Source organism: Sapajus apella, unplaced genomic scaffold (assembly GCF_009761245.1).
Source record: "Sapajus apella isolate SASKATOON/1434 unplaced genomic scaffold, GSC_monkey_1.0 scaffold239, whole genome shotgun sequence".
Taxonomy (NCBI): domain Eukaryota; kingdom Metazoa; phylum Chordata; class Mammalia; order Primates; family Cebidae; genus Sapajus; species Sapajus apella.
In genome coordinates this window covers 420,444-447,473 of record NW_022437179.1, presented here as the reverse complement: position 1 = coordinate 447,473, position 27,030 = coordinate 420,444, and the positions used below count along the sequence as shown (strand labels likewise).

The 27,030-nt window shown below is 44.8% G+C and overlaps 2 long non-coding RNA genes and 1 pseudogene across 2 annotated transcripts; 1 reads left to right on the top strand and 2 right to left on the bottom strand.

The window, feature by feature from the left end:
• Positions 1 to 1,151: 1,151 nt before the first annotated feature.
• LOC116544986 lies at positions 1,152 to 8,487 on the bottom strand. Its single transcript, XR_004266122.1, has 4 exons — positions 7,977 to 8,487; positions 6,027 to 6,034; positions 5,423 to 5,426; positions 1,152 to 1,163 (listed from the first exon to the last, which is right to left on the bottom strand). It is a non-coding gene; the product is annotated as an uncharacterized LOC116544986 (long non-coding RNA).
• An 11,971-nt stretch (positions 8,488 to 20,458) lies between these two features.
• On the top strand, positions 20,459 to 21,769 carry LOC116544987. Its single transcript, XR_004266123.1, has 3 exons — positions 20,459 to 20,623; positions 20,746 to 21,487; positions 21,643 to 21,769. It is a non-coding gene; the product is annotated as an uncharacterized LOC116544987 (long non-coding RNA).
• A 3,168-nt stretch (positions 21,770 to 24,937) lies between these two features.
• Positions 24,938 to 27,030, bottom strand: part of LOC116544984 — an 11,502-nt pseudogene continuing 9,409 nt past the window's right edge.

The window sequence follows — 27,030 nt, the reverse complement described above, 5'->3', positions numbered from 1 at the left end:
GTGACCAACATAGTAAAATCCCATCTCTACTAAAAAATACAAAAATTAGCCGGTTATGGTGGCAGGCACCTGTAATCTCAGCTACTCAGGAGGCTGAGGTAGGAGAATCATTTGAACCCAGGACGCAGAGGTTGCAGTGAGCTGAGATAGCACCCTTGCACTCCAACCTGGGCAACAGAGTGAGACTCCATCTTAAAAAAAAAAAAAAAACAAAAAAAAGACATGACCTGCTTTCCCCTTACCTTCCACCATAATTGTAAGTTTCCTGAGGCCTCCCCAGAAGCTGAGCAGATGCCAGCATCGTGCTTCCTGTACAGCCAGCACAACCGTGAGCCAACTAATCTCTTTTCTTTATAAATTACCCAGTCTCAGGTATTTCATTATAGCAGTGAAAAAACAGACTAATACAGGACCTTTCCTCTGTCCTCATAGGCTTCCCTGCCCATGTTGCCAGTGTGGAAGTCAGCTCCCTGCATTTCCCACACAGCCCAAACAAGCCACTCTTTCTACACTCCCTACTCAGTAACCGACACCTCTCTCCATCTGGTCACCCCATCCAGATGCCTGCACTCCTTCCTCTATAATCTCAACACCAATTTCAGTGCAATAACTCACCCCACTGCACACTCTTGACACTCAGCACTGGTGCCTCTCAAAAGCCCTCCCACATTTGACTCAGGCACCCATCTTTGGGGTCTAACCTAGTGCCTAGCGCCATGGCCGGGACACAGGAAGAATCAGAAGTACGTGTGGGTACCACTTCTTTGTTTTCTTCATGAAGACTGAGATCAAAGGAGAAAGAATAATCTTCCAGAAAAACAGTGGCCACTTTGAGATTTTATTTTTCATTTTATGGCCCTATTGTTAGTGTGTCAGACTCAAAGGGGAATCACTAAGCCTGTCAATTCTACCTTCCAAATAGCTCTCTAATCCACCCACTTCCTTCCCTTACCACTGCTATCACTCTAATTCAGTCCTCCATCTCTTGCTGGTTTACAGCCACCTGCTAACTGATCTGCCAGCTTTTCTCAGCCCCCTCCAGTCCACCTTGCACCCCAGAGTTCTCGATCTAAAACACTCATCTGATCTGGTCACACTTTTAATTAAAGCCCAGCAATGGCTCCCCAAGGTTCTTCCAACAATGTTCAAATTCTTTCATGTGGCTTGCAGAGCCTTACCTTCATCTGCCTCTGCCTATCTTGCCACCCTCATCTCCCAACACCCCTCAGCTCTCCTGAACACCCATCCATACTGAGTTTCAGGCCAAGATCTCCTGGCCTTTGTACAGACTGACCACTCTACCAGCTTTCCCTGCCTCATCTTTACCTAGCTGATATCTTCCTACACTTCAGGTTCAGATCAGATACCCCTTCCTCCAGGAAACCTTTCTCGACCTGTTAAGTTTGGGTTAGATATTTCTTATGTGCCCCTATGAAGTCCTGCATTTCCCCCATGCTAACGTTCATGACACTCTATTCATTCATCCCCATTACTTATTGATAGAGTGGATTATTGTTCCCAATTCTTCAATCCATTCTGTACTAGAATGACACACCCACACTACCTTTTGGCCAGGTCACTTTGCAGTATCTTCCACTAGAGTAGATAGAATCTATTTCCCTACTCCATGGATGTTGGGCTTGGCTGTGCAGCTTGCTTTATCGATGGAATATTGGTCAGTATGATATGAGCTGCTGCTTAGAATATGTTGTATAGTTTAGCTTGGTCTCTCATGCCACTTCTATCCACCATAAGAAGAGCATGTACAGAATGAGAAACATGGGAAACAGAACTGAACTCAACCTTCAGCTTGACATTGACCCCACCCTTCTTCCCATAGCTGACAGGCTGACACATGAGCAAGAAACATAAATGTAGATAAATGTTTGCTCTTTTAGACCACGAAGGATTTGAGGGTTCTTTGTTATGCAGCATTACTAGGGCAGAAATCTAACGATACACATTATCTATATCCCTCATTAGATTGCAAGCTCTATATAGATCAGAACTATACCCTGAGCACTCAGCTTAAAACAAATTTTAAGCATATTTGTTGTGCTTAAAAAATATTTGTGATTGGATGTAGGATTGAATGAATGAACGTTGGCCACTGCTAGGTCTGCCTTCACAGCTAGCATGCGAGTTCCTTAAAGCCAAGAATGGCATCCAATTTCTCAGTACCACCTAGCTATCTCACGCTCCACATTAGACTCTCATTAGGTGTTCAATAAATATTTGTTGAAATTTAATAATTTTGAATTTTATGGGCTGGCTTGGGAATCAATCCTTAATTTATGACATTGTTTCTACAGGAAAATGCATTCTGCATGCCAAACAAACTTGCAAATGAACTTTTGGAACCTCATCCGTTCATTGGTTCAGGATTGCCGTTTTGTGGAAATCTGTAACTGAACACATGTGCTATGCTTTGCAATATAGGAGAAACTGAGAAACTGCTTCCAAACCCAAGATATTCAGCCTGCAAAAATTCACTTTCCACCCACACAGACAAATTCAGCATAGATTGGATCTGAGGTTCCAACAAGAAAATACTAGACTTTTTAGAGCTCATTGTTTACCTAATTGCTTTTTATCTGCTTATACTGGATGCCTTTTTCTTTTTTTGAGATGGAGTCTCATTCTGTCACCCAGGCTGGAGTGTAGTGGTGTGACCTTGGCTCACCTCAACCTCCGCCTCCTGGGTTCAAGTGATTGTCCTGTCTCAGCCTCCTAAGTAGCTGGGATTACAGGCATGTGCCACCACACCTGGCTAATTTTTGTATTTTTAGTAGAGATGGGGTTTCACCATGTTGGCCAGGCTGAGATCACCTGATCTCAGGTGATCAGATCTCAAGTGATCTGCCTGCCTTGGCCTCCCAAAGTGCTAGGATTACAGGTGTGAGCCACCGTGCCCAGCCTGGATGCCTATTCTTAACATCTGATCAAAAGGTAATGAAGACAGTGTTCTTGCCTCTCCCCACCCATTCCACTTTCTAGACACGTATGCAAGAAAACTCAACCTTCTCAACAGAGTAAAGAAATTATTTTTCTAAGTAAATCTGTGACATTTAAAATAAACACAGTGGGAGGCTCTACTATTATAAGGAAACATCCCCCTTTAGAATTCCTAATTTTGAATGATACTGGGAGCTTCACATGAGTCACAGATCTGAGACTTAGTTTCATTTCATTGTAGGCCAGAATCCAGCCAGTTTGCAACCAAGTGATCTGACGTGGCTATGAAGGGCCATGACTCCATGACTCCAGAATGTCTTATAAGACCTAAGGCACAAGTCTCAACTTGCTATTGGTGGAGTTTACCAATCACTTAGCCCATCTCATTTATTTAACTTATGTTTTTTTAGCACATTTCAATAAAGGGAGAGGTAGAGAAGTAAGGTCATTCCTAATAGTGGTGGGCCATGAAGGAAATAAAACAGTAATGTCACTGCGAGTGAGGGGAGGTTCCTGAAGTCTGGGGAGGCAGGTGGAGACAGACGTGTGTTCTAGGACCAGACAGTCAAGAAAGAGTCTGCCATAAAAAGATGTGGGGAAGAATGTGCTAGAATGAGGAAACAGCACATGCAAAGTCCCCGGGACAGGAACATGTTTGGCATAGTCTTATATCAGGATATCTGGGATTGAGTAAACAAAGGAGAAAAAGGCATACGAGATCAGAGAAGTGGTGAAAGGCCAGATCACAGAAAGCCTGGTATGCAGGCCCTGGCAGCAAGGGAGTCAAACAATGTTTTTTTTTTTTTTTTTTTTTTAATAGAGTCTTGCTCTGTCGCCCAGGTTGGAGTACAGTGGCGTCCTCTTGGCTTACTGCAACCTCTGCCTCTTGCGTTCAAGCAATTCTCCTGCCTCAGCCTCCCCAGTAGCTGGGATTACAGGCACATGCCACCAAGTCCTGCTATCTTTTGCGTTTTTAGCAGAGATGGGGTTTCACCATGTTGGCCAGGCTGATCTCAGGTGATCTGCCGGCCTTGGCCTCCCAAAGTGCTGGGATTACAGGTGTGAACCACAGTGCCTAGCCCAGACTGAGTTCTAAGATGGAAAGCCAGGGAAGGGTATTAAGCTGGGGAGTGGCATGATCTGATTTGGATTTTAAATGAATCAATCTTTTGAAGCACATTGGATAGGGGTGGGGGAGTAATAGTAAAAGCAGGCTTTCAGCTGGGCACAGTGGCCCACATCTCTAACAATTTGGGAGGCCAAGAAGGGAGGGTTGCTTGAGCCCAGGAGTTCAAGACCAGCCTGGGCAATGCAGTGAAACCCTATCTCTACAAAATATGAATGAAAAAAAAATTAGCTGGGCATGGTGGTGTGCACCTGTGGTCCCAACTACTTGGGAGACTGTGTGGTGGGAGGATCATCTGAGCCCTGGGAGGTGTAGGCTGCAGTGAGCTGGGATTGCACCACTGCACTCCAGCCTGGATGACAGACCCTATCTCAAAACAAACAAATAAACAAACAAACAAAAGGCTGGAACTCATAGGCAGTGATCAACAGAAGCCCCAATGTCTTCAACCTCTTCTCTGATTGTTCCTTTCACCTTCTCAATAGGACTGAAACCAGCTCTCCCTCGAGGACACAGCTTCCCCAATCCCCTCTCAAGGCCTGGCTGCTTCCTCACCCTCATCTATGTGTCCAACTTGTGCCTTGCAGCCTCTTCTGGAAGATCCTTCTTCTCTCTTTCCAACACTTCCTTCCCAGCTTTGAGGAAGCTCAATCACATGCCATCAGCTCAAACCACCTGCCCATACATTCAGCTCAAACCAGCCCAGGTCCGTCCTCATTGTGATCATTACAGAACACCCCAGCCCCAGCCATTTCCCTTTGTTCCTTGAATATGTTGCTCCTCAATCTCTTGGTGACTGTGATTTCCACATAGATGACAGAGCCATTCAGCACTCTGGTAACCACCTCAGTTCCTTCACCCCTCTCTGCCAATGATCTTGACAATCATATGGCAGACCTTGTCATTGCCAATAACTCCACCCCTCCATGACCTCAATATTAAGCCACCACAGTTCAACAATTCCCCTTTCCAGTTCTCTGGTTCCAAAAACTTTTTTTTTTTTTGACAGCGTCTCACTTTGTCACCCAAGCTGGAAAGTAGTGGTGTGATCTCAGCTCACTGTAACTTCTGCCTCTGGGACTCAAGCAAGCCTTCCACCTCAATCTCCTGAGTAGCTGGGATGACAAGCACACACGATCACACCCAGTTAATGTCTATATTTTTTGTAAAGATGATGTCTTCACCACGTTGCCCAGACTGGTCTCAAACTCTTGGGCTCAAGTGATCCACCTGCTTTGGCCTCCCAAAGTGCTGGGATTATAAGTGTGAGCCACCACGCTCACCCTCAACAATCCTGAAAATCAACTTCAACCTCCAACACAGATTCTGCCATCTTTTCACATCCCTACCCTCGTCAGCTCCTTACTTCCCTCCTTAGAGCCCAGAGGCTATCATTATATGAATCAATATCCACATCAATATCATCATCCATCCCTTACATGCTCCCTCAGCTCCCCGGCCACACTCTCCCCTCTTGATGTACTTTCTGGCAAAGCCCCCAAACTGGCAAAAGCTAACTTTTCTGAGTCTACAGCTACACCACTGGAGCTGAACACAGCTTGAGAAAGGCAAAGCCACTCACTTCAAACACAAGACCACCAACCTCAAGTGGGCCCCAATGCTGCCTGGCCACTGTTCAGCATTTCCTTACTCTGTTTTCTCTGCCACTCTTCCAGCCCACTCCTCTCTTTTTTCTCCTCAAACCTCCAGTGCGTCCTCCCCCAACTCACTCTCAATGGCCTTAGGCCACTGAAAATAATGTGAGCAATAGGAGAAGACTCCACACAGGCCTCTGCCACCTCCCTGTGCTCGGGCCCAGATTCCCTACCTTCCCTCCCATCACTGAGGATGAGGGGCCAATGGTCCTTCCTCTCTGAGGCTGGCCTCCCTGCTGCCACACCAGATTCTATTTTCTTCCATCTGCTGAAGGACAGCACTCCACAACCCTTCTCTCTCCTGTATCATCCTTCTCTCCCGCTCTGAAATTTTCCCAACAGCACAGACGTGAACTGTTATTTCACACATCTTAAAAAGACAAAGCTCTTTGGACTCTACTTTCTCTAGTGTCTGCTTCATTTTTTTGTCTGCCTTTCTCAGTAAAGCTCCTGTAAGCTGTCCCTGCTTAAGGTCTTATCTTCCCATTGTCTCTTGTGAATTGAGTGCCACTCCTAACAATGACATTCCCAGCAGTCCCCCATTGTCACCTGCTAAGTGCCACGGGTTCATTCTTTTATTCTCCTGCTTGACTTCTCAGCTGAATCTGACCCAGTGGATCTGATCGCTGCCTCCTCCTTTCTTTCCTGGGCTTCTAGGAGACCACCCACTCCAGTTTTTCCTGTTCCCCTTCTGAGGTTCCTTCCTTATTTCTTGTTCTGTTTCCCTTTCTTCTCCCCAATCCCTAAACACCACAGCCCCTCAATGCTCAGTTCTCAAACTTCTCTCCTCAATCAACGCTCACTCCCTCATCTGGTCTTAAGTCTTCTCTAAGTACCATCTAAAATACTACCAACTCCCAAATTCATATCACTGGCTTGGACATCTCCCGTGAGTGCCAGAGCTGAGTTTGTCAATACAGTAACCACTAGCTCCATGTGGCTATTTAATTACCACCATCGTCGCCACCATTATGGAATTGACTCCTGTACACAGCTCTACAAATAGACAGGGATGCTGCATAAATGAATGGATCTAAAAGATTATGGCAAGACTGCTCAGTGAGTGTGCAACAAATAAATCCTGTTCGTGATCAGTGAGTTATTCACGTGCATTTTCCTGGACCTTGCTTCGTTTGTCTGCCAGTGACTCTGACGGAAACAGCCCGGTAAGGAAGGGTAGCAAATGGCAGGGCCAATTATTCCTCTTGCTACAGCTCGGATTGTGCCTTCCCTCGTGAAATCTTAATTAATTCCATCCCCATATTTTTCATTTGTTTCCTAAACGTCTTGCTTGTATTATGTTTTCCCCTCTTCCTTCATTTCTCTTGGCTGCCTCCCCCACCAGTCCCCAAATCTCTTCCTCCTCCTCTTTTCTATCCCCAAACTGTCCCCTGGTTCAGCCTTCAGCATCTCTCCACCTGCTCTGCTCTTTCTTATCCTTTTCACCTTTAAAAACTGAAAGCACCAAACTGACAGACACTGTTATGTTTCTCTCTCTCACTCTCTCTCTCTCTCTCTCTCTCTCTCTCTCTCTCTCTCTCTCTCTCTCCTGCCTGAGCTGCAGCAAAGATTCTCTTCGCCTTTGCTTCTCTGGCAAGAGCCCCAGTACTGGGTTGCCAGGGTGATGACAAAATCCACCCAGTCCAGGCCCAGCGACGCTAGGAAACTGCCTGGCAGGGAAGCGGCTCCGAGTCACCCCTGAGCCTAGATGGGTCGTGAACATCGTCATTCCAGACTGGGCTGGGCAGATTCTGCCCGGAGACTGAGATTGCACAACAGGCCCACAGCTGTGGGGTGCATGAGGAGACAGCGCCATCAATAATGAGGCTTCAACCTAGCGAACAGAATACATGACATGATGGGGATTCATCTGAAAATTTTTCAAACACTTCTATTCTTTTATCTTCTCGGAGGGGTGATCTTTTGCCTCTCTCTCGAGTCTTGGCGAGCTCTGGAGAAAGTAAAAGCCAAGCCTGCCTGCTCTCGCCCCTGCTCCCGAAGGCGGCACACCTGCCCCTCCTGCCCGCAGACTGGGGAGCCCCCGGGTCCAGCGATTGAATAGCACTGCCGTGGATGGAAACATCTTCGGGAATTCGTTAGGATTGCACAAGGAGATTTTAGTCAAGGAAGACATCAGTTCCGTCAGGTCACTGGAACGGATTGTTAAAGTAGGGCAACAAGTGTTCTGCTGCATGAGGCTTTCAAAAATGCGAGTTGGTGAGAAAGAATTCAGAAGATACCTTTGTAGCAAATGGCACCAACCGCAGTGAGGGTCTGTGGCTGTTAAACAGTCCGAACAGGATTTATGTTCATTGCAGTTTGCAACACGAATTCTCCTTACCTAAAATGAAAGAGGACAGTGGTTCAGAGGGAGTTAAAAGCAACAGCAGGAAAAAGACAACACCTTATCTGACAAAGGCCAAAAAGAGCCTAAGTATCAACCTGGACTCAGAACACTTCCATTTTGGCACGGGGCAGTGGGTCTCAAGTTCTAGGACATGAAGTCGTTGTATTGGGATCACCTGGAGAGCTTCTGACAGTGCATATTCCCAGGCCTCTGCCACAGAGACTCTTGCTAAGTCTGGGGGCGAAGCCTGGAAATGTGCATTTTTTTATTTAAAAGATTTTTTTCTTAAAGACACAGGGTCTCACTATGTTGCTCAGGCTGGTTTCAAACTTCTGGGCTCAAGTGCTCCTTCCACCTCAGCCTCCCAAAAGTGCTGAGATTGCTGGTATGCACCACTGTGTCCGGCCAGGAATCCGTATTTTTTTTTTTTTTTGGTGACAGAGTTTTGCTTTTGCTGCCCAGACTGGAGTGCAATGATACCATCTAGTCTCACAGCAACCTTCACCTGCCAGGTTCAAGTGATTCTCCTGCCTCAGCCTCCTGAGTAGCTGGGATTACAGCATACACCACCACACCTGGCTAATTTTGTATTTTTAGTAAGTAGAGACAGGGTTGTACATGTTGATCAGGCTGGTCTCGAATTCCTGACCTCAGGAGATCCACCCACCTTAGACTCCCAAAGTGCTGGGATTACAGGTATGAGCCACCACACACAGCCAGGAATCTGTATTTTTTTTTTTTTTTTTTTTTTTTTTGAGATGGAGTTTCGCTCTTGTTACCCAGGCTGGAGTGCAATGGCACGATCTCGGCTCACCGCAACCTCCGCCTCCTGGGTTCAGGCAATTCTCCTGCCTCAGCCTCCTGAGTAGCTGGGACTACAGGCACGCGCCACCATGCCCAGCTAATTTTTTGTAGTTTTAGTAGAGACGGGGTTTCACCATGTTGACCAGGATGGTCTCGATCTCTTGACCTCGTGATCCACCCGCCTCGGCCTCCCAAAGTGCTGGGATTGCAGGCTTGAGCCACCGCGCCCGGCCAGGAATCTGTATTTTAAGAGCTCCTTCAGGTGAATCACATGCAGTTGGGTTTCCAAACTGCTAATGATGCTTTCCATAGGGATCGTGCAATCAGGTTGCCTGGTTTTCATACAGAGACAGTCCACGCATGGCCAAGGGCATTTTGGAAATGAGCATTAGGGAATAGCAAAGGCTCTGCTCCAGGAGTGTCAGCAGGATGTTGGCACTTAATATGGAAATGCAGAGGACCAGGATCCAAGCCCTCCAACATGCCTGCCAGGGGCAGAACCATCATCTCAGCTCCCAGCTTGCTTGCTTACACCCTGCCAGTGGAGTTAAAAATAAAAGAAACAGGGGGAGTAGCCACATCACTTCCCCATCCCTAGAGCTGCCTTTTGCAGTTGTCAGGAAGCAGCAGCCCACAAAGAGGCCATCCTAGCTGGGCAGGCCCAGACATCTAGGCAGCCAGTCAGAGCCTCCAAGCTGGATGTTACCATCCATCTTATGAGGCAGGGAGTAGCTGAGGTTCACACTGTGAGCTTTCTGCAGGCAAAACCACACAGCAGGTAGGAAGAGAACTCCTTATGCCAGGAAGTTGTACATGCTAGAAATTATAAATAACTTGTTTAGCAGGTTAGAGACATAAAGAGTTCTAGAAGGGAGCTCTCTATTTTCCTCTATTTTGTGAGGAAAACAGGGAATATCCTGAGGTGGACCCTTCAGTTTCAAGTTGACTTCACGGGGGATAACCATATCCTTCCATTTCATAGTCCCCGACACTGCTGACTGATGCAGCTGGCAGTCCGTGATCCTAAGCCAGAATTAGCCAGAATGTGGGTATTTCCTTGTAGTTCACAAACACCTTTGTAACAGTGGAGGATTTAATAAGTGTCATGCAATCTCTCTAGCCTTGTTTCTTCATCTGTAAAATGGTGATGTTTCTTCCGACTTCATAGGGTTATTACAAACCATTGCCTGACAAGTACTAAATGTTCCATAAGTGTCGGTTACTGCTATTATGCAAGAAAAGGGTTCCATGATCCAACAAATGTAAAACCTTAGGCTGAAAAGCAAAACAGGTTTCCTTAGCATAGGGCTTCTAAGAGCCTTTGAATATGCTGAGCCCCGCGGTACTCCAGGAGGAGTAACAGCTGGTCATGGGACCACTTTTGCTCAGAATATTCTGTGGAATATGGGTCTCCAGAACATTCTCTGAGAACTATTACTCAGTATATTTAAACACGCAAATATAACTCTGTATAAGAGAGAGGACACTAGCCAGATGTGGTGGCTCATACCTGTAATCCCAGCACTTTAGGAGGCCAAGGTGGGCAGGTCATTTCAGGCCTGGAATTCAAGACCTGCCTGGCCAACCCCATCTCTATCAAAAGTGCAAAAATTATCTGGGCATAATCCCAGCTAGTCAGGAGGCTGAAGCAGGAGAATCACTTAAACCTGGGAGGTGGAAGTTGCAGTGAGCCAAGATCGCACCACTGCACTCTAGCCTGGCCGACAGAGCAAGACTCCATCTCCAAAAAGAGAGAGAGAAAGAGAGAGAGAGAGAGAGACAGAGAGAGAGAGAGAGAGAGAGAGAGAGAGAGAAACAACACTAAATACTACATTATGCCTGTTCTTCTAATTTAATAACACACCTTAGTAATTATTCCACATCATTGCATATATCTCCATATGATTACTTTTAGCGGCCCCATATCATACCATTTTATGGGTATCCCATAGTTTATTAGTTTGGCTTTTCCTATCTCCCCAAGAATCTAGAAAAGAGCCTTTTTTTGGGCTTTGTCTCTTTAGGAGTTATATTTGCTTAGCCAGAGTTCAAATAATAGAATCTCTAGCAGTAATCCTAAATGAAGAATGCAGAGCTAGTCAGATTTGTTGCCCAGTCAAAAGCTCTCCCCAGGACTTTAGGCTTTGAATGACCAGAGACTAGAACTTTTTGCTTTATAGAAAGTGGGAATCCATCAAGCCCTGGTGGCTTTTCATAGTGGTTCCTAGCCTAGAGTCCTGAGTTCTGGGGTTCCATTACTATCCATGAAGGAAGTAATGGGCTTATGAGCTATTTGCAATATTTCAAAACACTGAATGGAAAAACATGCATGGATGAAGCAAGATGTCAAGTATCTTTGCTTCGGGTTGGAATTTTATCAGCACCATGTTGGAGCACAGTCAGTACTCTGACCAGCAGTTTTGAGATGCCCCTGATAAATAAATAAACCCTGGGAATGGGAACTGTTACTTAATATGTGCAGTTCATTGAGTAGAGAAAAGTCTTTCAAAGATGGGATCCACACTGAAGAATCATAATACAAAGTGTTTGAATGGTGAAGCAAATCGGCATAGGAGATTCTGTATGGTGAAAGACTGGCTTTCACCATACAAGCTTTGTGGGAAGATGTGGCCATCTCAATGTGGTCATTTTGATATCCCTGATTTTCGATGTGCAAAGAGCAGTAACATCTTTGTAAGAATACCAGAAACTAAAAATTATTTGCACATCTTATCTGTGACTCAAAAAGCACATGTAGATTACTGTCATTCTATTCTCCTTAGAATGACTGACAGGAAAAGGATGGAAAACCAGGGGTGGGCTGAGAGTATCTGTTGCATCCATTATATAAGTTTGGAAGTCTCAATTATCTTCTTTGTACTTTCTATGTTCAAATGGTCATAGGTCAAAACCACTGAGCCAAAGAATGTCCTGTTTTCACAAATTTTGGATTTAATATAATTGATCACAGGCTTTAGAATCAGGGTTGAATTTCTGTCCTAGCCCTACAAAGGCTAACCTACAAATATATACATATATATTTATACATATATATTATAGAAATATATGTATGTATATTATACAAATATAGGTACAAATATATATGTATATACAAATATATACATATATATTATACAAATATACATATGTATACATATAACTACAAATATATACATATATATTGATATTCCTGAACAAGTTATTTAACCTCTCCAAGTTTTAGATTCTTAATAGAAAACAAAGGTAACTATCTCATTAAATTAATAACACATTTCTTTTTCTTTTTTTCCCTTTTTCAGACAATGTCGCTCTGTGGCCCAGGCTGGGGTGCAGCAGTGTGATGTCAGCTCACTGCAACCTCCGCCTCCCAGTTTCAAGTGATTCTTATTCTTCAGCCTCCTAAGTAGCTAGGATTACAGACATGTGCCACCATGCCCAGCTAAATGTTTATGTTATTAGTGGAGACAGGGTTTCCTTATGTTGCCCAGGCTGGTCTTGAACTCTTGAACTCAGGTGATCTACCCGCCTTAACCTCCCCAATGTGCTAGGATTACAGGTGTGAGCTACTATACTTGGCCTTTGTTTTCTTTTTCTTTTTTTTCTTTTTTTTTTTTTTGAGATGGGCTCTTGCTTTGTCACCCAGACTGAGGTACAGTGGTTCTATCATGGCTCGCTCCAGCCTTAAACTCCTGGCCTCAAGTGATCCTCCTACCTCAGCCTCCAAAAGTGCTGGGATGACAGGCATGAGCCACTATGCCCTGTCAGTAACACATTTCATTAACATTGTTTTCTATACTTGCGTGTATGTGTATGTACACAATTCATCTAGATATTGATCATGCAAAGAACAGTGACTAATACATAGGAGAGACTCACTAACAATTAGTTTCTTTTTCCCTTCCCTTGGTGAAAGCACTTGGTAAAGATGAAGAAAATGTAAAAATATATTACTTTTATTTCAGTAAGCAGAAGCAAAAGAAAAGCCAAACCAGCCAGATAAATGAAGACAGGGAGGGTGAGCACCATATATTTCCTGGTTCATTAATGTGTATGAGACTGTGGCCTGATATTAACCCCAAATTCCAAAGCCAGTCCCATTGGGTATATGCATAAATGCATCTAATCATTCGGTGCCCACACAATAAATGTGTAAATTCAGTTACCTTGCTGATTATGTGCCCATTTGCAAGCATGCCTTCCTCTGAAAAATTTGGCACTGGAAATATAGCCAATAATAAAATTGTCTAAATAGGTAATATTTCTTGCTTACTTACCGACAGTCAGTAAGATTTTTAATTCCATGCCTGTGAACCACAGTGGGTCTCTTCAAGACCTGGAGCACTGCTTAAACTCTTTAGTTTAAAGTAAAAGCTTTGATACTAGATAATGACATCAATTAAACCATTTTTATTCATAAGTCAGAAGCCATAACTAGTATTTCTACCTACCTCTTTCCCAGCTGTTAGATAAATGTAGATATTCTTCACAGGATCAGGAATGAGCTTGTAGAAAACAGGTGTCTCTTCTTTAATTTCATAGATCACCTCCAGACAATTCGAAGTCAAATTCTCACCAAGAATAACCTAATTATTTTTTTCAAAAAGAGAAACACAAATTCTTTTTTTTCTTTTTCTTTAAATATATATTTTATTGCATTTTAGGTTTTGGGGTACATGTGAAGAACATGCAAGATTTTTGTATAGGTACATACATGGCAATGTGGTTTGCTGCCTTCCTCCCCATCACCTATATCTGGCATTTCTCCCCATGTTATCTCTCCCCAACTCCCTACCCCCCGCTGTCCCTCTCCTAGTTCCCCCTTGCAGACCCTAGTGTGTGATGCTCCCCTCTCTGTGTCCATGTGTTCCCATTGTTCAACACCCACCTGTGAGTGAGAACATGGTGTTTGATTTTCTGTTCTTGGAGAAACACGAATTCTATTCAATGATTTGAATACTGGGGTGGCAAAACTTGTAACTTAATCATAAAGCTACTTCCTCTCTCACTCCCTACAAATACTGGCTAAGGTACCATGCTCCCTAATCATTCTCTCACAACCTGAGTCCTCAACAAGGCTGGTAATAACAAGCATAGTATTTCTTCTTTTGTAAGGGCAAAGTCACCAAAAATGAACAAACAAACAAACAAAAAGCCAGTCTTCAAGGCCGGGGTAGTATCCTTATATGTGGAAACTGGCTGATCACAATTTCTGACCACGTCTGGCCCAATGGGAAGCCACAAGTGGCAGCTTTATTAGTGCTGTCTCAAGAGAGACTGGAAATTAAAGGAAGTAGCTCCCACATGTATTTGCACAGGATACTCTGATCATCATACAGTTTGAAGTGACCCAGATTAACTTGGCAGATACAGACAAGTAGGTATGTGTTCACATATAAAATATATGCAAGTGTGACTCAGGACTCAGTGGTTTTGAAATTGGACATACCTGAGAGCTTCATCCATCTCAGTCAACGAGCATCTACCCAACACCCAGTATGTACTCAGCACTGTTCTGGATGTTTGGAAAATGGCAGTGAACAAAATGGAGAAGGGAGAGCTCCTGACGTCACAAAACTTACATTTGTGTGTGTGTGTGTGTGTGTGTGTGGTGGGGTGAGTAATGGCAGACTATTAATAAGAAAACAGTTCATTATAAAATATAGTGGGGTCAGGCGTTAGAGAATATATGTTCAGGGTAGGTGTCACTGAAAAGGTGATATTTACTTAGACTTGCAGGAGGTGAGTTATTTTCATACTTGCACGAAATGTGTTCTTAAATGCAGCCCTGCCAGCACAAAGAAACCAACATGGGAGGAGGCCAGGGTGGCTCCAGTGGAGAGAGGCAGAGAGGAGTGAGATGGACACCAGGGAAAGGGTAAACAAGGGTCTTGTGGGCCTATGAGTTTGGCTTTTCCTGCAGATGAGAGAGAGGAAGTCATGGCAGGGCTTTGAGTCGAGGAGCAAGAAGAGATGGTGAGAAGGCAGGGTTTGAAGTATGGGCATGAACACCCATTGGGAGACTCTAATCCTATAGTGCTAGAGAAATGTAATGGTGGCTTAAGCTTGAGTTTGCATCCTGCCTCCATTCTTTATGTAGCTGCACTACTTTGAACAGTAACTTACTTAACCTCCCTGGGCCTCAATTTCCTCATTTCTAAAATGGGGCTAATAGAGCCTTCCTAATTACAGTTTTGTAAGGATCAAATAAGAACTGTGAACGATGCTTAGCACAGAATCAATACTCAACAGATAATAATCTATTACTAGATTGCAAGCTCCTTTTGGGCAGGACCCATGTCTTTATTTTTTTTTATTTTGAGAGTCTTGCTCAGTCACCTAGGCTGGAGTGCCGTGGTGTGACCTCGGCTTCCTTCTACCTCTGCCACCTGGCTTGAGACCATGCCTTCTTAATCACCTCTATACCTACCCCTTCATCATCTTTGTACCTAACACAATTTGTACCCACTACTTTGAAAAGTGAAGGTGTTCAACATTTTGTCAGTTTGAACACATCCAGATAGATTATCTATATTCAAATCTCTACCACTGCAGGCATCAGCTATATTGGGTGCATAGTTTGCAAAGAAAAAATTGGCACCTGAGAATCTTTTTGGACAAAATCTATCTCACACATCTACTAATCAATAATATTCCTGTGCCCACATATCCTGATGGCAGTTAGGTATTTGTTGTTTAACCAAAGGCTTCTTATCAATTTTGCACGCAGAGAAACTTCCTGCATTCACCTCCCTTTTCCAGGACCTGGGCCAGAGTCTAGCATTGCCCTGCAATCAGTGACTTCCTTCCATGTGCTTGGGTCAGGCCCAGGTGGATTTGGTGCAAACAGTGGCTCACTTGAAGCCCTTGGCCTGCTCACCAAATTCAGCAGCAGCTTTGTAAAAGTCAATCTCACTCACCAAACATATTAAATATGACTTCTTAAACACTCTTTTAAAAACAGAAGCAGTTAGGTCCTAAGGGAGGTGGGAAAGGTGTGTGTCTCAACTCATTTTAAAATGACTTTATAGCTGCACTATCCAATATGATAGCCACTAGTCACATAATAGTGACTGGCTAACATATTGGAGAGGACAGATGAGAACATTTTTTTTTTTTGAGACAGAGTCTTGCTCTGTTGCCAGGCTGGAGCACAGTGGCGCAGTCTCGGCTCACTGCAACCTCTGCCTCCCGGGTTCAAGCGATTCTTCTGCCTCAGCCTCCCAAGTAGCTGGGACTACAGGCACATGCCAAACGCCTGGCTAATTTTTGTATTTTTAGTAGAGACGGGGTTTCACCATGTTGGCCAGCATGGTCTTGATCTCTTAGCCTTGTGGTCCACCCACCTCGGCCGATGGAGAACATTTCTATCATCATAGAAATTTCTCTTGGCCAATACTGCTCTACAGAATCCTGACAGGGGAGCCATGGGGCAGGCACTGACCAAGGTATGGGCTTGCCAGGAATTGCCATTTCTAATGCATTAGCTGTATTAATCTGTTCAGATTCAGTTGACCTGGTTCTGGAAAGCAGTTGTATAGAGGAAAAGAAACAGGAAGCCATTTTTTTAAACAAACATTGATAGAAATATTCTCAAGGGAGAGTCAAGAGAAGAGAAGCTGCCACCCCGGCATCTCTTCAGGAATTCATCATGGCAAAAGCATCATTGGGCAGCACCACCCATAATGCATCTTGCCAATAAAGTTGAACCGGAATCTAATCAAGTCTTTAGCGCTAACTTCCATTTAGCACTAGAAAGCAAGAGTGAATGATGCCATGAAGCTTAATGATACCACGAAGAAGCAAAAAGCCGAACACATGATATGAGCCATTCTATAGGGCAAAAGACCTGGCTTTTCAGTAAATCAGTGGCAGGGAATAAAATTAAGGGCGGAGACTGCTCTAGATAACAGACAGAACAATCGAATTTGGTTTGAGAACTTTGTGCAGATATCAATTTGAACAACATGATTTTAAATATTTTTTTGAATGAGTTGGGAATATTTCATTACACAGACTGGATAATAAGTGATCCTAAAGAATTACTGATCATTTTGTTAGCTGTGATCATGGCAGTATGGTTACAGTTATTTAAGAAAATGACTGTAGTTCTTGAGAGAGGCATAGCAAAATATGTTGAGGTGAAACGACATTGTATCTGTGGGGTTTGCTTTAAAATAAGAGCATAAATAAAAACATACTTTACACCCCCATTCATCCATTTTATGTAAATTAGGAGCTGCATGGCAGTGTTTACTGGGGGCTTATTTTATTTTAGTTACTCCTGGAGCATCACTGATACAGATGGTGGCACCTGGAAAGATCTAATTGGGTGCAACATTGATTTATTTATTTGGTACCTTGGAAAAGAAGCACCAGTATTTGCTCTAGAACTCTGAATTATGGCAAGGAAGCCTTTCTTTTCTTTTCTTGCCTTTCTTTTCTTTTCTTTCTTTCATTCATCTTTTAAAAAATTATTGAAGAGTGAAGCACCAGTATTCTCTCTAGAACTCTGAATTATGGCAAGAAATCTTGCCTTCCCCCCCTTCCTTTCTTCCTTCCTTCCTCCCTCTCTCTCTCTTTCTTTCTTTTCTTTCTTCCTTCCTGTCTCGCCTCTCTCTGTCTCTCTTTATTTCTTTCTTTCATCAAAGAGTTCTGTGGTCCAGGGTTTTACCAATCAGTTTCCTAAAAAAGCCACTTAGTGTGGTTTTCACTGAGGCTTGTCCTGATACCCATATACACTGGGTTTAAATTAGTATGTTTCATCAATGGTGGAAGTTGGACCTCTCTAGAAGGCAATTTGGTATGATCTATCAAAATTACAAAGCACATACCCTTGGACCCTGTAGCCCCTCATATATATATGTGAAATGATATATATTCATTGTAGACTTATCATACGATAAGTCTAAATACTGACAAGAATATGGAAAAAAACAGAAATGCATGATATTCATGTTAGGAATGCAAAAATGTTGCAGCCAACTTGTAAAGCAGGTTTGCAATTTCTTATACAGCGACCCATCCATTACCACATGACCCAGCAGTTCCACAAATATGTATTTATCCAAAGGAAATTGTTCAACACACATCTATGAGTGAGAACACGTGGTGTTTGATTTTCTGTTCTTGTGTCAGTCTGCTGAAATGGGGGGGGGAACAGCAGGGGGTAGGGAGTTGGGGAGAGTTAGCATGGGGAGAAATGACAGATATAGGTGATGGGGAGGAAGGCAGCAAATCACACTGCCCTGTGTGTACCTATGCAACAATCTTGCATGTTCTTTACATGTACCCCAAAACCTAAAATGCAATAAAAATAAATAAATAAATAAAAATTTTTTAAAAAGAAAGAAAAAAAATGTAAGACCACACTTGTAAACAGTTATATAGTGGCTTCATGAATAACAAACCGTAACTGGAGTAATCCTCATGTCTGTCAACTGCAGAATAGAGAAACCAGTGAATAAATTGGGATTCCAGCAATACTCGGCAGCTGCTCAGCAGCAGAAATGAATGAATGGCATCATCCCAAACATTGTGAAGCTAATAGAGAGATCAAAAAAGGACTGCATAACGTATGATTGCATGTCCATGAAATTCTAGAAATTTCACTATTGCAGTAACAGAAAGCAGGGTGGTGGCTGAGTGAAGGGAAGAGGTGAGGATGGGAGACAAGGACTAAATAGAAAGGGGATGAAGGAAGTTTTTAGGGAAAAGGAACTGTTCTCTACAGTGCCACAGTTCAGGAGTGACTGGGCAGTGGGAACTGAGGGGAGAGGAGGGTCTGAGGGGTGAGAGGGACAGAGAGAAGGGCTGGGGAAGCAGGGGTGAGGAAAAGGAGAAGAGGGGTAGCCTAGCAAGGGGTTCTTTGCAACCAGTGTTTCTCTACTGGGTAGTGTGGTAGGTACACGACTATAAATAATTACCGATATTCACCAAACAGTGCAACTAAAACTGGTGAATTTTGTTACACGTAAATGCCCTAATTAAAAAAAAAAAAAAAGAAGGAGGAAGAAGGCAAAAATAAAGATCATCAAAACCATAAAATTCATTTCCTTGGGGCTTGCACTACATATAATTTTAAAGGAAATTGGACAGGCTGAAAGGAAATGATGGTAGATGTTGACCCAGATACACAGAAAGGAACAATTAAAAACAGAAATGAGGCACATACACATAGCACATACACACTCACTCAATTTCCTGAAGACATATGGCTGCTTGTCTAAAACAAAAAGTGTTACATGGTATCATTGAGTTTATAATGTATATTGATATAATATATACAATAATAATAGCATAATGGTGGGTTCAATAAAACTACGCTGTTACCAATGTCCTTTATTTCCCTGGACATAGTTTAATATGACCTGAACTTCGCTGTCAAAAGTCAAGGAATGAGGTTTTCATTCTTACAACAATAAAAAAATTAGTGTAAAGAAATATAGCTAAAAGCCACCAGGTTAATTAAAACCATCAACTAAAAAATGTTTACTTGACATATATGAAAGTAGCAAAGGAGGAAATGAAACAAAAATATATGAGACAAATTGGAAACAAACAGCAAAATGGTAGCCCGAAATCCAACCATGGTAAGCGAAGAAATGACACGGCCTGAGTCACATTAGCAGGACTGGTGAGCACCGTGGGGAGAAGAGACATGGGCAGGAAGTGAGGGACGGTGTTAGTGCCACACTTCAGGAGTGACAGGTGGCAGGGACTAAGGGGAGAGGAGGATGTGAGGGATGAGAGGGGCAGAGAGAAGCAGGAGGGGAGGAAAGGGAGAGGAAAGAATTCTAAAGCAGTGCCAGAGCCTAGCGGGGGTTCTTTGCATTCGGTATTTAATACATCTTGTGGGAATGCCTAAAAACTAATGGCCTCCTCATGATTAAAAAAAAAAGGTTACAACAATACCAAGTGTCCAAATAAAATATGCACACTGCTTAGATGTGCCTCGTTCACCAAAGCAGGCAGCGCTGGAGCGCCGGGGAAGAGCATTGGGACTGCCTGGAGCACTCGCAATCCCGAGGTGGTGACTACAGGCTCCCGGTTGCGATGTACAGGAACGCACCCTGCTTCTTTGTATTCAGGAGATGTTCTGGACTCACACGGGGACACGCCGGCTAGGGAATGAAGACGATTTTAAATGCAACAACCTAGAGTCAAAGATCCAGTCCAGGAAAGTAAAACTTAGGGGCTTTGAGAGTTTAATTGCAATGCTGTTTTCGCACAGGTCTTTTACTGATTGGAATCCTAATCATTCAGGGATTACCAATATTGTGCTACCTGCTGTATTAATAAACGAAAAGGAAACTCGTCTCCATGAGACTATCAGGTGGCTTCAGACAAAACTTCACCAAGTTTAAAGAGAAAACCCCTCTCTACACCTCCACTCCCAGGGCGAGCTCACTCTCTGGCATCAGGTTCTGTGGTGAGTTTCCCTGTACAGGAGTCCAAGTGGAGAGCCACGGAGTGGGAGACCCCAGTCCCAGATGGGGATTCCAGGACGAGAAGGGAAGGGGAAGGGGCTGGGCACAGCCCAGAGAGATGTGAAGTACCTGACCTGGCAGCGGGATGGGGAGGACCAAACTCAGGACATGGAGCTTGTGGAGACCAGGCCAGCAGGGGATGGACCCTTCCAGAAGTGGGAAGCTGTGGTGGTGCCTTCTGGAGAAGAGCAGAGATACACATGCCATGTGCAGCACGAGGGGCTGCCGGAGCCCCTCACCCTGAGGTGAGGTAAGGAGGGGGATGAGGGTCTCGAATATTCTCAGGGAAAGCAGAAGCACTTCTGGAGCCTTCCAGCAGGGTCAGGGCTGAGGACTGGGCCCAGGGCCCCTCACCTATCCCTTCTTTTCCAGCACCATCTCCCCAGCCCACCATCCCCATCGTGGGCATCAGCGCTGGCCTGGCTGTCCCAGGAACTCTGGTCCCTGGAGTTGTGGTTGCTGCTTTGATGTGGAGGAGGAAGAACTCAGGTAGAGAAGGGGTGAGGGGTGGGGTCTGGGTTTTCTTGTCCCACGGTGGTTTCAAGCCCCAGGTAGAAGCGTCCCCTGCCTGGTTACTGGGAAGCACCATCCACACATGGGCCGACCCCAGCCTGGGGCCCTGTGTGCCAGCACTTGGTCTTTTGTGAAGCACATGTGACAATGAAGGACAGATCCATCACCTTGGTGATTGTGGTGTTGGGGTCCTGATTTCAGCATTCATGAGTCAGGGGAAGGTCCCTGCTAAGGACAGACCTCAGGAGGGTAGGTGGTGCAGGACACACACCTGCTTTCCTTGTTTTCTGATCCTGCCTGGGTTCTGAGTCATAATTCTGGAAACTTCTCTGGGGTCCAAGACTAGGAGGCTCCTCTAAGATCTCATGGCCCTACCTCCTCCCTATTCCCTCACAGGACATTTTCTTCCCACAAGTGGAAAAAGAGGGAGTTAATCTCAGGTTGTGTATAAGTGGTGGGGGCAGGCGTGTGGAGGAGCTCACCCACACCATAATTCCTCCTGTCCCACATGTCCTGCAGGCTCTGACGGGGTCCTGTGTTTGTTCCACTCCAGGCCGCAACAGTGCCCGGGACTCTGACATGTCTCTCATGACTTCTAAAGGTGGGACTCTGGGGATCTGAAGTGGGCAGGGTTAGGGGCAGAGGGGAGAGGACTGGGTAAGGGGGATTCTTTGATTGGGACATTTCTAGTGTGTGGCTGTTCGGAGTGTCATCACTTACCATGACTGACTTGAATTTCTTCATTGTTTTCTGTAGCCTGAGACAGCTGCCTTGTGTGGGATGGAGATACAGGATTTCTTCACACCTCCCCTTTGTGACTTGAAGAGCCTTTGGCATCTCTTTCTGCAAAGGCATCTGAATGTGTCTGCGTCCCTGTTAGCATGATGTGAGGAGGTGTCCACCGTGACCCCTGTCCCCACACTGACCTGTGCTCCTCCCCAGTCATCTTTCCTGTTCTAGAGACTCAGGACTGGGTGTCTCCATCTCTGTCTCAACTTCATGGTGCACTGAGCTGCAGCCTCTTACTTCCCTACTGAAAATAAGAACCTGAATATAAATTTATTTTCTCAAATATTTGCCATGAGAGGTTGATGGGTTAATTAAATATGTCAATTCCTAAAATTTGAGTGAGGAAATAAAGACCTGAGAACCTCCCAGAATCCACATGTTCACTGTGCCAAGTCTGTTGCAGGTGGGGGTGGAGAAGGCTGTGAGGAGCCGAGTGTGGACGGGGCCTGTGCCCAGTTGTGGTTCAGTCCATCATGGGCTTCATGTGGTCAGTCTTCAGCTGGGTTAGCTTCATGGCTCCACTGTCCTTGTCCCTTCAGTGGAAACTTGTCCAGCTGGAGCTGTGACCACAGAGGGTCAGACATCGCCCAGGGCCTCCCCTGCACACAGGAGTCTCTGTGCTTTCTGAGACAAATGTTCAGACCCATTCAGCTCCTGCCCTTCTTCCAGGGCTCCTCTTCTGCTCTGCTCTCTTGCCCTCTCTCCCTGCCCTGGTTCCAGTGATCTTGGTGCTGGCTCCAATACCCAACTCATGAATCTAATAAGAGTCTAATTTAGATTTAGATTTGTTTGAGAAATTGGGCCCATCCATGAGGACTGTTCTTTCCTGAGGAGAGAAGGCTGATGGTGTGCTGCAGTGTTGTGGGGGAGGGTTGGTGTCGGAGGAGACATGGGGGAAGAAGGACGCACAGACAGTCCTGCTGAGAAAAGCACAGGTGGCCTCGAGGTCATTGTGAGGGGACCTTGTTATGTATCTGCCACAAAATGGCATTTAGAACAGGGAGGTCCCCTGCAGTGATCACTCATTCAACTGTCCTTGGTTGTCAGTCAGACACAGGACAGAATGGTTCTGCATCTGGTGAACATCATTGAAGTCAAATGAGAAAAATCTTTTACCTTGTGGAGCATGTGTTCCAGTGGGAAGAGGCAGATGATGGATACACTGTACTCACAGCAAAGAAGAAAGTGCTAGAAGGTGGTGAGTGCTGTGAGGCAGGCGATCCAGGGTGTGGGGAGTGGGGACAGGGAAGGCGGCTGTTGTGCTGGGCAGACAGAGTGTGCCACGTTGCAAAGGTGACCTTTGAGGAAAGAGTTGGCCACGAGGATGTCTGGGGAAGTCCTTTCCCTGCAGGGGAGCCTCCAGTTCCAATGCACTAGGGCAGGAGAGTGTCTGTGTTCCCAGAAGAGGAAGGAGCCCAGGAGGGCTGGACAGAGAGAAACTGAGGTGAGGGCAGAGGGACAGCCAGAGCAGGTGGGCCTGCAGGGAGTGGGGATGCATCTGACATTTGCTCTGGGTGAGCTGGGGCAGTAGAGGACAGCTTTGAGCAGAAGAGGCACATGGTACAACTTCTTTAAATGATCTCTGACTGCTATGCTAAGAACAAAACTGAGAGGTGAGGAACAAGAGAGGCAGGAGGGAAAATAGGAAGTGAGTGTAGTATTCCAGGCTGGAGATGTCATTACCTTGACTAGGGTGTGAGCAGGGGAAATAGTGAGCCGTGAGGGGATTCTGGATGCATTTTAAGATGGACCAAGAGCACTTGCCAATGGATTGTATCAGTGGTGAGAGGAAGGTGAATCAAGGACACTCATTGTTGTAAAAGGGGTGAGTAGACAGAAGGGTGGAGCTGCTGTCAGTGGATATGGGGAGGCTCTGGCAGGAGGGGATGGAGGAGGGGACATCCCAGACACTCAGTGGAGGAAATATCTGCTAGGAATGCAAGTGAGGGAGCTCGCATGTCAGTTGGACAGACAATTCCAGAGATTAGGGGAAAGGAGAAATATACTGGGCTGGAGAAATAGATTTAGAATGTGACGGCATATAAATGATACTTAAAACCTCAAGCATGGATGAAGGCACCAAAGGAGTAATCCGCTGTGGAAAAGAATGAGTGCAAGGACTGAACACTGGACCTCCAGTTCTAAGGGATCCCATCAGACCGCACCCAGAGCAGACTGCATAGTTCTGACCCCACGTCCAGAGGACACTTAGACAAGGGATTTCCTTGTGCACAGGAATCACCTGGAAGTGGTGCTGAGATCCAGGAAATCAGTAGCTGAGTAAGAGATTCTGGATTTATGGCAAGGCTGGAGCTCATGTTACTGGTCTCCAGATCCAGAACACCAGGATCCCACGTGTCTGAGAATTAGCCTCACTTGCAGCATTTGTTATATAAGTGATTCCTTGGCCTTGTGCAGAATACTCTGAGACAGGTGTTCTGGGAAGCTGCCTGAGTATTTTCTTTCTTTCTTTCTTTTTTCTGGAATAAATGTGGTATTTTATTTTCTGGATTACAAAGTGAACAAATACTTAGATACTATTATTTCTTTACCCAATGCTTTTGATTTCTAAGCACTTTTATTTAAAAAAAATGTGAATTATACAATCGCCACCTACACATGCACATGGACACGCGCACGCACAGGCACATTAAATACAACTTTGCCATGACAGCTCAGCATACTTCACAATTCTTAACACTATTCTATGTGGAATACAAAATGCCTTTTTACCTGAATTAGCATGCATTAAAAATTTTAGTATATGTGAAAATAAAAATTATAAATCAGTAGGAAAAATGTTAGGGTAGAAACATCAGCAGCCAGCAAGGTTAGTAGAGATGTTGTCTGCATTTATTTTCTACCTTTATAAAACGAGGACGTACTAACAGTCTTAGGCAAATGGTAAAGTAACATATTTTTGCCCTGATGCCTTTGTCACAGGCCATGAGATAACTGCTATGTGTTTAGTCTCAATTTCCTGTTTGCAAGAAAACATTAATTTAGTTTTCTACTCACTATACAATTAGGTTGTAGGGATATAGACATCTCATTTGAGTGATCTGAATTTTTCATCTTTATATCTAAAAATTAACCTGAAAATAGTAGAAGCAGAAAACACTGATTTAAAATGCTACTGTAATAAAAATATTTATAAACATTTCAGTATTTTGAAGTATATTCCTTTAACTTCAAGAATCTTGAATTTCCTTGCTAAAAGGATTTTTTTCCTCAAAGATTCCTTTTAGGCTTACTTTGGTGTTCAAGATCTCCAATTATAAATGTAGTCTCTCATCGCCACAGTCTGTAAAGATGGTTTCCCAAGTAACGGTATTTCACCAAGTTGCTCCAGAGTCTTAGGGTGAACAACCTCCGTATCAATTACTTTGTCCACTGGCAGGCAGATGTTAAATATAGCAGTTGGTTCATGTGGATATAGTAGCACAGAGAAATGCCTGCTCTGTGAAGATTTGAGCAGCATGGTCAGTGAATGCAGGCAATGAGGCATGATAGGACCTGTAATCTCCAAACTAAATTGGTCTCTGTATCCAGAAAGAGCTTGTGTCTTCACATTTACACTTCATGCCTTGAGCATTTGCATTGTGGCACCTTGGAAAGCAACAAGGGGTAAGAGCATTGGAGGAAGTCCTGTCTGTGGACCTGAGGTAGCAACTAAACTCTTACAGTTGATCCAAACAAAATTGAGCAATGTAAAGGTGTTGATTCCTTTCACCAACACAACAGACTCAGGTCTGTGATCCATTTGTACTTCATGTTTCTCTTTACGAACCTTGATAGAAAGTATGTCTCGCTTTTTAATTTCATCTTGCACTCCCATCTCTTCCAGCCAGGAAAAACTTTCCTCTTCATCCTTATCACTGATGGCTTGCTCCTCCCCATATCCGAAGCTTGTTCCAGATGCTGTCTCCTTTTTGTGGCCACTTTCTTTTATTAAAGGCAGAGAAAATTCAATACCTTTATTTCTCATAGCTTCTCTGAAACCTCGAGTTGTAGGAGATACAAGAGCTGTGATTAAGTCATTTCGAGCTAATCCTGCTGCTCAAACAGGACAGTAAACTAATAGGTACAAACGTAGAAATAGGGGCAAAGTTTTGTCTTCAGCAGATTATATAGAGAAGCAAAGCTCACAGACCAGTCACTCATTAAAACATGCTGCAGGGTTGCATCATTTGACCAAGGACTTGTCTTTCCAGTCATTTTTCTCTCAGCTCCAATACGAGGGAACAGTGGTAGCCAAGACAAAGCAGGGTGGAGCCAATAGACAAGGCTCTGCTGGAAGGTACAACGGAGCTTGGTGGAGAGTTTGGGATCCTGTATGCTTTTAGGCAATGTAACTTCTATTGCTCTGCAATGCTGGACAAGACCTTGAGCCTCTTCCGTGCTTTCAAATGATCTGCCCAGGTAAAGTGTTCAGAAGAGGCGAAAATGTATCGGGTTTTAATACTCCAGTCCACAGGTAACTTAGTACTTTTTGAGGATGGACTATCAGACTCGGAGAATGATACATGTGGAGTCTGGGGTAATTCAGTAACAATTGTTCTTTCAGGAAACTTCTCTTCCCATAGCACATCGTTTTCTTGTTTAGAATCTAAAAACTGGCCCAGCCCCTCCGGCTGGTCACTGGCAGGCCCGTCTGGGGGCTCCGCAGTGACCTGTGGTCGGTTGTCCAGCTGGGCGAAGGGGTTCCCCCATGCCGCTGCCCCTCGCGGCAGGGAAAGGGCGAAGGGGCAGCCCAGCTGTGGCAGCTCACAGGGCGTGGAGGCAGCGTCCCCACAGCTCCAGGGCCTTTTCCGTGGGAGCTGCACTACCTTGGGCGGCTTTTGGAAGTCCGGTGAGTAGCCGGGCAGGGAAAGGGCAGTGAGGAGAGGCGGAGGACTCGCTGCCTCAGTATTTTCTAATCCCCCCACCAGCAATCCTGTTGCTCAACCAGATTGGGAACCACGGAGATCAGAGATCAGAGTGCCCAGGGTGGGTGGACCGGGTGGGTTTTCAAACCTCGTTTAAAAGAGTATTCTTAGGCCGGGTGTGGTGGCTCACGCCTATAATCCCAGCACTTTGGGAGGCACAGAGGGGTGGATCACGAGGTCAAGAGACTGAGACCACCCTGGTCAACATGGTGAAACCCCATCTCTACTAAAAATACAAAAATTAGCTGGGCATGGTGGCATGCCCAGTAACCTGTAGTCCCAGTTACTCAGGAGGCTGAGGCAGGAGAATCGCCTGAACCCGGGAGACGGAGGTTGTGGTGAGCCGAGATCGCGCCATTGCACTCCAGCCTGGGTAACAAGAGCAAAACTCCGTCTCAAAAAAAAAAAAAAAAAAAAAAAGACTATA